The 13,401-nt window shown below is 48.0% G+C and overlaps 1 protein-coding gene across 13 annotated transcripts in view; it reads right to left on the bottom strand.

The window, feature by feature from the left end:
• Nucleotides 1-13,401, bottom strand: part of LOC118512977 (talin-2) — a 55,363-nt gene that overhangs the window by 19,067 nt on the left and 22,895 nt on the right. Inside the window, exon 2 of one of the 13 annotated variants that reach the window (XM_036058216.1) lies at nucleotides 12,181-13,032. The exons of the other annotated variants lie outside the window; for them this stretch is intronic. The gene's annotated coding sequence lies outside the window, so the exon portion shown is untranslated. The remainder of the gene's footprint in view (nucleotides 1-12,180; nucleotides 13,033-13,401) is intronic. 13 annotated transcript variants of the gene reach the window in all.

The raw sequence follows: 13,401 nt of genomic DNA, 5'->3' as shown, positions 1-13,401 counted from the left end.
GACCTCTCTATCTGGACCGTTTGGACCAGATGTCAAGTGTCAGACGGTCCCGACAGTAGCAGCGATGCATCCGCCACAACAGGAGAGGGATAATAATCCTGCAATTGTGCAAAAGGATAACTGCCGATATTTTGCTGCTTGCACGGGTAACCGGGGAGAAACGGAAGGAAATGCCTCTATTCTCTTGCTCTCTAGCTCTTTACTACCCACTTCCGGTTCTCGGTAAGGGATCAACTGTAGACCTGTACACTGCACAGGCAAGACATTAAAGTAACGGGCTGTGCTGAGACTAGTAGCGTGTGAATCTCTGCTTGTGAAAAACATTTAAATTGTTTCCACCCGATTATATACACGTCTTGCAAGCTTTCGTACAAGTTTCCCCGGTAATTACATATACGACCGGCACACGAACGAACTGCTGCCTAACGGCCCATTTTTCCCCCGGTAATATATATCTGCTTTCTTAATGCAAATACACATAGCATAACTAAGGCAAGAAAAACGGGTGAAAGCTTGCTGAGGATTAATTTCGAAACCATCGCAAACAGTCTTCTGTGCAGACGCCATTGGCTCCACCAAAACGTTCGGTTGCTTCTGCACATGAATGGCGTCGCTTTGATCCCGGTACCGGTACATGCCACCTGGTAAAGTCTTCGGGGGCATATTGAACCGTCGACGTCCTCGCTTTCGACACCTACAGCAAAGGTGTGTGTGTGTGTGTAATTTAATACACATTTTCCACACCGTGACGGGCACGGGCAACGGAAGTCATCGCTTCTTGCTTCCGACGTTCATCTTGCTCAATATTTGTTCGCACCTGCCAGAGTCGTCGAGATGTCACGATGGCACGTGCCGACAGGTGTATCGCGTTGCAGCAGCGAAGCGAAAACCCAGGACGACGTGTTTACGTTCGGACGATCGGGACTAAAAGAAATCAAATCACACCCGTTTGCTCTTGTTTAAGAGTGGTGGCGAGAAATCCTGATCGATCGATTCCCAGATTCCCCAAGCCACCAATGATAAAAATACAGAAGAAGTGTAGGGACCGCATTTTAGGACATTATCTGTGGAAGTCTGGATCCTTCCTGTCTAACCGGTGACACGATTCAATCAATGAACAACCTGTTGAGCGGGGTGTGTACACCTGAATATCTAGGACATACCTGACCATTATCCTTCCTCGGATTGGACACGTTCCGGTGTGCGTGTCTGCGTGTGCTAGTTTGCTTGATGTATTGATGCTGACCATAAATAATACCTCCAATGCAGTCGGACTTCAGCACAGCGGCAAAGCGTGTGATGTGGTTGGAGCATCACCCTCCCAGACTCTTGTCCACCTCACACGATTCTTCTTCCCTCCCCTAACACGATGCTTTGTTGCTCGACAGTTGCATCGACGACACTCTGTGCACACTGGCGCACAGCTTTATCGGCCTTTTCCACCGGTGTGGATAACGAACGATAAGGCATTCTTAATGCAAATTTATCGATCCCTTTGCTTATCCAGCAAAACATTGCACCTGCAGTACCTGTGATGGCAGTGGCTAGAAGGATGGTAGGATTAGTTCCAAAAAAGGGGTGAGCCGACGCTAACGACGGATGTTGCAGGACGAGATTGCTCCTGCCAGGATTTTGATCGTAGCGAACGGGAGTAAACTACGGATGTGAGTGTCGGAAATAAAAAGGGTACAACACCAACAACATGCACTCAGGCAGGTGGCGAGACAGGTTGGGAGCATCGTGTTGACGCTTATAGACGCTGAGATGGTTTTAATTGATTTAATTTTAGGCTGAGAAAATCAATCCTTTGTTCCGCTCGGTAAGGACAGGCAACGATGTTATGCGGCCGAGTTTTCAATACATCGGTTCTACATGCAGGGACGGATAGGCTCATAAAATCAATCCATTTGGGGTGCTCGTTGAATCGAATTTATTGCCTGTCGGACACCAAAAAACCCCCAATGGCGATTTGATGTATACGAAAATGGTTCCGGGAAAGATGCATAAAATTATCATAATTTCGGTGAGCCTTCCAAGACAGTGTCTGGAGAGCCACTCTTGAAAAGATGTAGCAATTGCTGATATCCCTTATGCTCCATGTTTTCACCAAGACTTGCTTGTTTGATCTTGCCAACTTGCACAAGTCTTTCCGAGCAACACAGGAAGCGGTGGTCGCTTTCCATAAAGGTATCGCGTCGCACCAATTTATATAACTATCTTCTTAGCATTCCGGGACTCGAGCCCTTCATTTGATAGACAATATCGGCAGCATTATCGGAAGATTCGATTTCTGAGATAATCGAAGCAAAAGGTGGGTTCTAGCGGATGCACCGTTTAGTCGTCAAGCCTCATTAACTTCCGGTACGTAGCACAACGGGGGTTCTTTTCCCTCTCACCCAGTCTCAGGCCTCAGTCAGGTATCTTGGGATATTCAGGGACTTTCCAGGGTGTAGTAGAGAACACACAAACGATACCTTTTTCGAGAGGAACTGATTCGATTTTGCACACTGGAATGGTTTATCCAGTGGTTCAGGTTGAACGAAAATCTGGTATCAACTGGGCCTAAAGGTACGTTGCCGAAGGGTTATCGAGCACCCAGTTACGATTAATTCAATTTAAATCCAAAGTACCGCATGTGGGCAATAGCTTTACATGGTAATGCAATTCGAACTCACCGTTTTCTGTTACCCATTTTCCAAACCACTTTTCTACGCTAAATGGTTCCAACGAATTCGTGTGGTTGTTCCAACTTCAATTCGCCACTATCAGCATAAATTTGGCCACCGTCACTTTCACTTAATTAAACGCCTAACATTAGTTACGCTGACAGCTGAGGTGAAATCAATCGCCTTTTTGTTTGTGGGAAAATGTTTTTCGTTTCGAGGTTTTCCTCCTAAATCGCTCGAACTTTACAACCGTTTTGGGGGAAAAACATGCGCTCGTTTACCGCTCGCCCACAACACCAACCCCGTCAGCCCGAGGAGAGTTAGTTGTCTGAGTTAGTGGTCGGTGTTGCGATGGTGTGATGATGGCTACCGGTGTAGTAGTGGTGGTGGTGGTGGTGGATCGACACACGACAACGCAACACAACGACGACGACACACCCGACACCGTACCAACACATCGACAAATGGCCGCAGGCATTGTACGGGCCGATATTTACGAAAGGGCGATTCACCTATAATCGTATTATCCTCTGTACTTAGCGCACGCACGCACACACTGATAGGTAACATTTTCCGATGCCTACTTGGTTGGTAGGGAAGCGATTACAAATTTCCTTAACCGCTAATCTTGCGTAAAAGAGAGGTTCGCTTTGCTGTTTGTTTTTAAAACTGTTATTACACGACTTAAATTGTGATTAAAATTGTTTCAAAACATTCACGAACACGGAACACAAGATAACGCTAACGAAACAAACCCCTCGGAACGATTTCCACGTAAACCGGAACGGATCCGCTTGTTACTTCTTCGGTGGTACAGCATCAACTGAACCACCACACACCACGAAACACGGTCCTTCGTGCGGCATTGCCGTACCAATACCATCGTCGCCTGGGTGTCGAAAAACGAACCGTGCGGAAGGAAAATTCAACCCCTGCAGCAGAGTCCGACATGCAAGGGGATGACGGTTTTAGTGGTGTGAGTGCGCGTGTGTGTATACGGGCGGTGACTTCTGCGCATTGCACACTTACACACTGAACCGTACCCGTACGTACACCAACACACGCCGAGGCTTTTTATCCCTTTTTGCGAGTGTAAACTAAACACCAACACCATCACAAGACGGTTTCTCATACACTGCACGGTTTTTCACTCCTTTTTTCAGCTCTCTACATCACGAGGACCACTATCGAGTACTATCGGGGTTTTGAGGTTTTTCCGAAACATTGCAGCAAACGTAAAAGTGCCCCTTCCGCTTCCTATCCAAAACCCCCTTGCCAAACCTTCCCGCGTGGCCCACCGCCACCCACTACCAGCAACGTAGTCAGTGGGTCGAAAAACAATCCATTCTTCCTTCCTTCCGTCCGTTGTTCCGCCCCGATGCTCGGCAGTCGAGTCACTTTCCGTTACATAAAAAGCCAACGAGACGTACAAACGCGCTGTCAGAAACAATAGTCACATTTCGTCACAAAACCATTCCAAAAGGGCTGAAGAAAGGAGCAAGCCTGGTGGAACTAGAACGCCCGGTTTGCCACACACGCGCTTTCTCTCCCTCTCTATCTCTCTCTCTCTTTGGGTGTGTGTGTCTAAGTTAGTGTGTAGTAGTTTGTTGTCAATGTTGATTTGAATCCTAGCTGACGCCGATGCGGTACTGTGCTGAGCGAACCGTATGTCCCCATCATGTTTTCCAGTGCCCGGAGCTTACCGAGCCGCTTTAAGAAGGATTAAAATTCCATTCTTCTGCACGAGACGGAGAGCATGGGGAGGTGGGCAGGTGCCGGTGGTTCCGCACATATCACTCTTCTTATCTTTTCGGTCAACCGGCGGCTTGTGACTGTGTGGGCACCGACCACACCGAAAAGGTTGACGTCGATGGTCGACGACTGACTACCCTGCTGCACAGCGAGAAGTCAGCTAAGTCCACCTCATACGCGCGCGGTTATGTACCGAGAAAACCTTTGACGTTATCAACAAACTTCTGACACACAATGAGAGCAGATCGACGAGTGGCGGAGTGAGGTGAGACACAAGGCAGGGATCGGAAGCACCAGCGGGACATATGTGTGCACACACGCTCCCTCTCAAATGCCACCAGAATCGAAAACTCAACCGTCAACTTTTTGGAATCATTTTTCATCTCCAAATGTGTCCTCCGATGGTCGTTTGTTAAAATAGCTCTAACGTTCCCCCCCGTCGAACAGACGACGATGCTTTATGGACATAAAGGCTCTACCGTACTGCATCCTCCAGTTGCTTCACTTGTGTGCTTTTAAGAATGAATTACGAACGCGCCCCATCTTCATTAGACTGCTCGCGCTGGCAAAGACGTCAGGCAAAGAACGATAATCGATCGCATATTTCTTCTTCCAAGCGAGCAAAGTTCCTTACTGCTTCGCCTTTCTTATCTAAAGAAGCAAGTCTGGGGAAGAACAGGCGGCACAAAAATAATGAAATCCATAAGACACGCGCGCGCGACTCCTCGTTCGGTCGATCGATAATGAAAGGTGGTCACACTTTTTTTTTATTTGGGGCGCTTTTAAAATGGCAAACTTCAGCACTGGTACGTGTTCCCTTAATTCATGCCATTCCACGGTACGCTGATGATTGATTGGTTTTGGGAATGGGGAGTTTTCTTCAAGCATCCCCCTCCTTAGTTGCTCCACCTAGTTCGCTTAAATCGTTTTACGGAACTTTTCAAGACAGTTTAAAATGCGTTGCGAGAAAGAAGCATCCCAGCATGCCACGGCCAGTTGGGAACGTTTAATTTATGAATGAATACATAAATTTCTTACCCCTCGCGCTCTAATGAACTGACCAACAAAAGCGGCCACTGCTTGACGATTCTTGGAATATCTTCTTGGTGTCTGGCCAGAGTCGGGAAGTAGCACATAACCCTTCGCGCCATGTATTTCCCGGAGGGCTGCTGTTGTTGGGTCTCCTGGGCAAAATGCAATAAGTTGGAAGAACTGGTCCTCGTCGGAAGAACCAATCCGTTTTCCGTACGTCCTCCACTTTACTTATTATTTATCTACGACTACGGGTTTGGACGCACCAGACTTTGGAGCATCAACCGGCTTTTCGGTTGATAGATACTCGGGCCCAGCTTCACTGCCAGCTGTCGCCTGATGTAAAACTAAATATATGAAGGAAAATAGAAATGGCCCAAAGCACCGAGCCACCATTGCAGACACCGGGGAAACACACACCCCCAGGGGGAACACAAATAGTTGGTAGGACACAGTTTTCCCTTGGCGAGATTTTACGCCATTTGCCAACAGTCTGGTCTGTGTGGTTCGTCGCATACTTTTTTCTTTCTACTTCTCACCGACACCGAATGTGTGTAAATGATTAATTTGATGGTGGTCTGTTGGATTCTTCGGATCGCTTTATGCGCTTTAAGCCATTTATCGGCCTCTAACTGGTCGGATTTTAAAAGACGGGGCGTCTCCATTCCGTGGCAAGGTGAGTCAGAAAAGGAAGACATAACCACGACCAATCCTCCCTCCCCTCCTCGGCTACTTGGTGGATTATTGGAGCTTATGACTTTGCTTTGCCCACTTCACGCCGTCCTATAATTACCGGTCTCATTGAAGTGGGCAACATAACGCAAAGAACCCGAAAGAAAGAAAAGAAAAGCCATTCAATAACGAATTAGAAAATTCGTAACGAGTTTTTCATCACACCCAAAAATCCTCAAAACTTGGGAGCTGACCAAAATTATTATTCTGTCCCGGTAAAAAAGAGACGATGTCTCCGAACTGAAAAAAGGGCTTCTCAAAGATCTAGAGCGCGTCCAACCTTTTCGAATGATAAGCCTCAACAGCTTCGAGCCTCCTCCGAGGACGGGGGGGAGCGGTTCGTCCGATAATTATTGACACATTTTCCAAGAGCGATACGGGCGTACTTTATTTTAAATCCGCCATGCCGTCCTCGTCCTCTGCCGGGTCCATTGATACTTCCACCAATTATGGCCCAATTTTTTCGCCCACCCCTCACGCTTTGCAACTGATCCTTCAATTTCAAAATGTCATCATGGCGTACTTTTTTATCCACCGACCGACATTCGATGACACACTGCGAAGGATCAAACAGAAAACTGGAACACACCCGGACGAAAAGGAGGGTAAAAAGAACTCGGAAAACGAAAACATCATCTACAAAGTAGAGGTTTGCCCTCCGGATGCCTTCAAAGCATCACCGTCAGTCAAACAGCGTGGCGAATTGGACACTCCGGATTCGGAGGGAGCTTGGCAGAAGATACAGACCAACAGCCAACAACCAACAAAAAAAAAAACAAACATCCCACCGGGTTTTCATTGATTAAAATGAATTCAATTTTGAGCTGAACCTAATGGAAAAATAATCCTTTTAAAATCAATTCCGGTGGTGGCGGTGGCGATGGTCACCGACTGCTGCCTTCTTCCTGGTTTCTCTGTTTGCTCTATCTGTCGGGGGCTGCTGCTTCTGGCAGAATAATTTGTTCTGCCGTTCTTTCTCGGACTTTCCCCCCCGGGGGAAAACTTTGCAAGCAAATTTTTGGCCGGTGCCGGTGCGGTGTTAAAGTGAAATCGAAGCGTACAAAAAAACACCGAGGAAAGAGGTTGGAAAAGTGCTAGGGGCCCCAAAACCCCCGGTGCCTCCAAAGGGTGTTAATGAGGATAAGAGCCATCGCCGCATGTGGCAACAAGGTGACGACAATCGGTGCGTGTGTCTAATCTATAACAAGATAATTTCTTTTCCCATGATCAAGGTACGAAACAAAGGCGAAGATTACCGCCAAGTCACCGTCCACCGGCTGGGGAGAAGACTTTTCAACCGCCTTGCCTTTCCTTCAAGCGACCCGATTCCACGCGATCCAACTTTGATTGAAACCGGCTTTGACTTGATGCGAAAATTAACTCCTTCCGCCCATCGGAATGCCACCCGCTGGGGCGCGAAAGAGAGAATCGAAGTAATTGAATAAGTCTGTCGTTTGTTTTTGTCTGCAGTTTCTGACCTCCTACCGTCACCCGATGCAGGCTCATTTCCGTAATTTATGTTTCATTTCCTTCTAATTTATCTCGACTGATGAGCGGACTGGCGAGACACACAGGCGAGCTACAAGCGCTTTAATTGAATTTGTTGCGCCATCGAAATCGGTCGGATGCCATTTTGCTCGTTCTTGGCAATAAAAACAAAGTCTCAAAGTCATCGCCGAACGAACGGAAGGGTTCTCAGGGCGGTGAACCTGTTGTGGTGTTTTGTATCTGGTTCAATAGGATGAAAAACGCCTAAAAGTAGGCAATTCGCATGTCAAAATAATTGTTTTATCTTAAAATTTTATGATTTCCTAATTTCTACGAATGACAATGTCTGGCCCGAACGCCATTTCTCGCCAGTATTAATTACAGGTGAAAAACGCCTCTTACTTAACCCACCCAGAATGAGACATTGTCTTGCCAGGTATGGTATAATCGATACGTCAACAATTTCATCTTTCTTCCACTGATCAGGCCCAGACACTAAGACAACCAGGCGTAGTACATTTAATTGATGCCAAACGGAACGAACGCTTCAACGATTGAACCGTTGTCGTTAGTGTGTCTCGTGTGACTTACTCTATTTCTCCACCCCGTTGCCGTTGTTTTGGAGCTTGAAGTAGTTGTCGTCTCACCATGGTGACACTTTTCCCGGTTCGCCTGATGGACGAACATGACAGGCGAGGGCAATTTTTATTCTTCCACAGCCCACGGATGCCTTCATGGAGCGAAATGACCCGCTTTTACGGTCGCCTTTTTGTGATGTCCATCAAACGACGGGACAGCTTGTCCCTGCATGTTGGAAAACCGATACGCTTCCCGTACGCCCTTTTGGGAACGTTCGAACCGGAGGAGCTGATCTGGTTCGGGGCGGTTGAATATGAACTCCCGCTCGAATGCAGCCACCAAAACCCCCTGCTCGTTCCATACGCTCGTTCAATCATCCTAATTAGAGTCAATGCGTCCTCCCGGCCCCCTCCCGATATTTGTTTGGGATGATCGGAATTGAATTCGGTCGGGCATAAAGATGTCGACGGGTTTTTCCCTTCCAGGGCTATGATAAAAATAAATCATACCCATTTCATTCGTGGTACGGGACAACAAGGCACAGCTATTTACACACAAACAAATGGATTGCGAGAAAAGCGAACGGATCACAGCAAAGTGTTAATATATATATCAGCTCGGCCGCCTACCTCGCTCCAGTCCGTGTCACATTACACACTCACTTCACGGCGGCCATCAAAAACAGGGGAAAAGGTCATCCACCCACGGACACCGAAACGGATGGCCAAAGAATGCTCTAATTGGGCACCGAAGCACGAGCTGCATTGATTCATTGATTGGCTCACACTCGCCATTGGATGCGGACGATAAGAAAAGGCATTCATTGAATTATGACAATGACGGCCGGCCGGATTACATCGTGATCAGTTTTAAGAGGAATCCTTTCCTTTCCGTTTTTGTTTCCACAGCCAGCGCAGCGAACGAACTGAAAGAAACAAAACAAGTTTTTACTCCCGAACGCAGCAACACATCCAGCGTTTCCATGGAAAAAGTTCATTTATATGTCATCGTCTAATGAGTTTCGGTGACAAACACAGTCCAAACAAGGTGTCAGAAAGTCGGAATACGCCCCCGTGTGATAGCCCTCCTCTGCCTGTAATGTGTCGATTCGGTACGAGGGCGTCATAGAAATGGTGGTAATCCATCATCCATTAGAATCCGTTCCAGCGTGAAACGGGATACCGATGGAGACGCCTGGTCAGTCGTTCGTTCATACGAAAAACTGGATAAACAGCACTAACAAAATGGCCAAACATTTAATGAAAATTGAGCTTCAGCTACGATGGATCGTGATCGTAAAGCGTCGTCCATTACTGTGGGACAAATCCAGAAAGGCACCTACAATATGGCGCCCGAACCGTCCCCGATCAACTCCTACGAAGTGTCGTCGAGAGCACAGTTAAAACACCAATAAGCTCCGTACGATGGTGGTCGGCACTAACCGATGACCAGTGCAAAAATTGGAAGAAAGAAGCATTAAATTCAGCTGCTGCAGCGCCAGCTCCTTCAAAGCGGACCAAGGCGACAAGTAAATACGATCTCAGCTCGAACCGCGTACACATCACCGTACGCTCTCGGACCGTCCGAAAGCGTCTATAAATTCGGAACAGACATGTCCACTTCTCCACACGCACCGCGGGAATGCTGTTTTCCACCGCTCGAAGGAAGTACATTTTTACCGAGAATTATGTCCGCTCGTCCAGTTCAGGGAAAGCCAGTTCAAGCTTTCCGATCGTTTGCCGAGAGGGTGTACGGTTTTATTGCCCCGATTGACACCAGTTAACGCCTTTTATTGTCTCCTATATGGCCTCCATCTTCATGTCCTTTTGCGCCCGGTTTCAAGACTACCCGACTAACCCGGGACATTTATTTTGTCACGACACACTCCAGAATTCTGTGATACCCCGTAGGCAGCACTGCCAATGAGCGAGCGAGAGGGAGAGAGAGCACTGACTGACTGACTGACCGAAGCAAATTAAATTGTGGTCAAAAAATTCCAATTAATTCTTTTCCTTCCGCCCTCATCGTTTCGATTTCGCTTCGCATGCTCTTCAAGGATTCGTCGTTCCGGATGTGTTGTGTTGGGTGGACAAACAAGTTGCTATTCTGATATCCTGAATTTCCCCACACACTCACACAAGCAGTTAGCAGCGAAATGGCACCGAGTTTCGAACTATTTTTACAGCGCTGCATGCACTGTCACCGGTTTGGTGCAATGCACTTGAATCGGATGTGCAAAGGACGAGGTCTGCCTGATGTCTGACCGTCGCCACCCATCGCCACACTCCAATACCCATAAGCAAATAAACAAACAAAACGAAACGAACCGTTCGTGTTATTGCCCATTACGCCCTTATGCTCACGCCGGGCACTGGTCAAGAGCCCGACATAATTAGTTGGCCCTTTTCGTTGCATCTGTCCAGCGTCCATCGCCCGCCCCCGGTTGTCCGCAGGGTGTCTCCGGGTATATGCGCTCTACCCAGCAACTCTGCCCAACTCGTTCCGTTTTGCTCTGGAATTAATGTTCGAACAACATGACCATCGGCCGGCACGCAGTAAAGTCGGAAAGATGTGAAAACAACGAAAGGACACACACACACACACACACACACCGAAACGATCATTTATCGTACATGGTGGTGAGATCTGTCACTAGCAGTAGGCGAGAAGGGGACTAGCGTTCTAGGTCCTTTCCGTAGCTTAAATCAAACCACGAAACACCAAAAACAGTTGGAAAAGCTCCTCGAAATTTAAGTCACATCAACCAAGTTAAGGGCATAGTTTGGCTGGCTGTCTCGCAAATTGGACCTTGTGAAGCTGTCTTTTCTTGGAGCATATTGGGGACGTTGAGTCAGCAGCAAAATTCATAAAAAAACATTGTTGAAGCCGTAGCATGCTTAATGAGGCACCTCTTTCGCCAACTATCCACTCCACCGTTTGCAGTTAAAGTCAAAGCGAGACAATAAAAAATCGATTTTAAAGTCGTCCTAACCTGCTCAAGCTTGCTGTGTTGTGTGTCGCAATGTCACTAGGGTGTGGAGCACTACTACTGCTACAAAAAAAAGCACAAACCCGGTTAGCACTGCTAACTGTCACAGCAAACTGGCGTGGAAATACCGCGGGCATTCCTTTGTAGCCGCTCCGTCCCTCCCTCTCTCTCTCTCTATTCGGGCTTACCATTGCGCCATTGTGACGCTACCGCATGGAAGTAGTAACGAGGCTTTTCATTTGCACGTGTTGTGCTGTTCGGTTCCTTTGGAAGGTTCCTTTGGAGAATTTCGAATGCTTTCGCTGAATTTTCCCCGTCTAACCTCAAACGTTGTAAAGCTGCTCGCCGGATGGTTCGAGTTCGGAATCGCTTTCGTTAAATTAGGTTGGAATGTTGTGCCTGGATAAGGTCCGGAAATTCCGCTAACCTACCAAAAAGCCCCCACGCACACACACATTCTGTTATCATCCATCAGCGCCAGCTTCACTCAAAAGCCACCAAGCCAAACCGTAAGGACTTGTCAATATTTTACCCGCCAACAAACCCAGACCCACACAGGGCAGGATCACCTGTAATGCTCGTGTTTCTTCTTCTAATTCTTCTTCTTCTTCTTCGTGTGTCTCGGTTGGGACACACAAAAATTAATACAAATGGTGGCTTAATGTGACCATCTTTGGTACCCTGCTCTTCTGTGGATCTCGCAACCGGTGCTTGGTGGTTAACCGGGTGCTGCTGCTTGTTGGAAATGATAAATTAAACCATCGATTGTGTCTTGCCCCGGGAGAAACCCCTGACGCGCCAGTTGTTTATGGACGTTGTTTGGGGCTGAACATTTTCACGACTTGTGCGTGCTTTTGTGCTGTTGGCGAGGCTCAGATAACTTCCCCGAAAGCAGACGGAGAACCTACGCTGGAATGGGGGAAGCTTTTTGTTGCAACTTACCAGTCCACGTCGTCGGTCGGCACCAGTTGCTCCATGGTGATCCCTTCACTTGGATGGGATGGTTTCTTACGCGCAAAATGTCTATTACTATATTATACACACGCACACACGCACACACATTTACACACACGGGAGTAGTACGGATGCAAGGAGTCCGGAGCAAAGCAGAACTTCGCCACCCCGTCCGAAGCGTCCCGTACGAAGAACTGAGAAGCGTTCGAAAAAGATCAAAGGCACAAACCGGGAACGTCTTGCCTGTCCGCGTCCTGTTTGCCGCGATGAGGGGAGTGAGGACCGGCTGCGATGTCCGCCACCGGTTAGCGCGCCGGTTGGACTCCGGGCCTGCCCCCAAAACCCACCCGTCACACGCTGTTAGGACCCGCGACCGAGAGATAGAGCGAGCGCGCAATCAACGAAAAAGGCACCTCGGCATCTAGGTAGGTTTATGTAGGCGAAACGAAAAATGGAGTCACCCAAAAAGCAGCTACAGCTACACACTTAAGCTAACCGCTCAATAACGAAAGGCACGTTGTGTGAGTGTGCGGGAGTGAGTGCTGAGAGCTCCAACAACAACAACAACAAAACAGGCTCCTATCGTGTCGTACTGTTCCACCTGCTCCACGCTTCGGGCTGTCTAACAGCCGTCCAGCAATCAGCGACACGGGAACCAACAAAGCGACGGTCAACCGTGGACCGCCGAGCTGTGTAGTATGGGAAGGCACTCTTCTCTGCTGCAGAGTCCGAATGGGTCGGAGTTTCGATGAGCGTATCGACGAGTATCGATGGGGGTACGACACCGCCACGGAAGCGTTTGTGTGGCTTCCTCTTCCCGGGTGTCCCGACTCGTGTGCGCTATACAGTGACGGCCATAGTTATAGGTGTAGCAGATCAGAAGAAAAAGAAAGGGGACAAAATAAACGGTGACAGAGAATGTGGGTTGTGTGCGGAACAAAAGCAAACCAAAAAATACGCTAGCTATCCTTAAGACTTCTTCGCCGTGCTGGTCCTCTGTGTGCCGTCCGTGTTCGTTCGACCACATATCGGGGCGGGGTAAACTGGGGTGGCAAAAATTCCATTGACCAATATTGCAACATGCTACACGCTCCTTTATTTGAGAATATGCCTTGTTAGCTTAATGTGAACCATTTGTTAGAATATTTTTCAGCCAGGTTCCTCGCTCCTGCCTTCATACAGTGCTGTACGCGTACAAGTACAATAAAA

This window comes from Anopheles stephensi, chromosome 3 (assembly GCF_013141755.1).
Source record: "Anopheles stephensi strain Indian chromosome 3, UCI_ANSTEP_V1.0, whole genome shotgun sequence".
Classification (NCBI taxonomy): domain Eukaryota; kingdom Metazoa; phylum Arthropoda; class Insecta; order Diptera; family Culicidae; genus Anopheles; species Anopheles stephensi.
The sequence above is the reverse complement of the archived record's forward strand: the minus strand, read 5'-3'. Positions and strand labels throughout refer to the sequence as shown.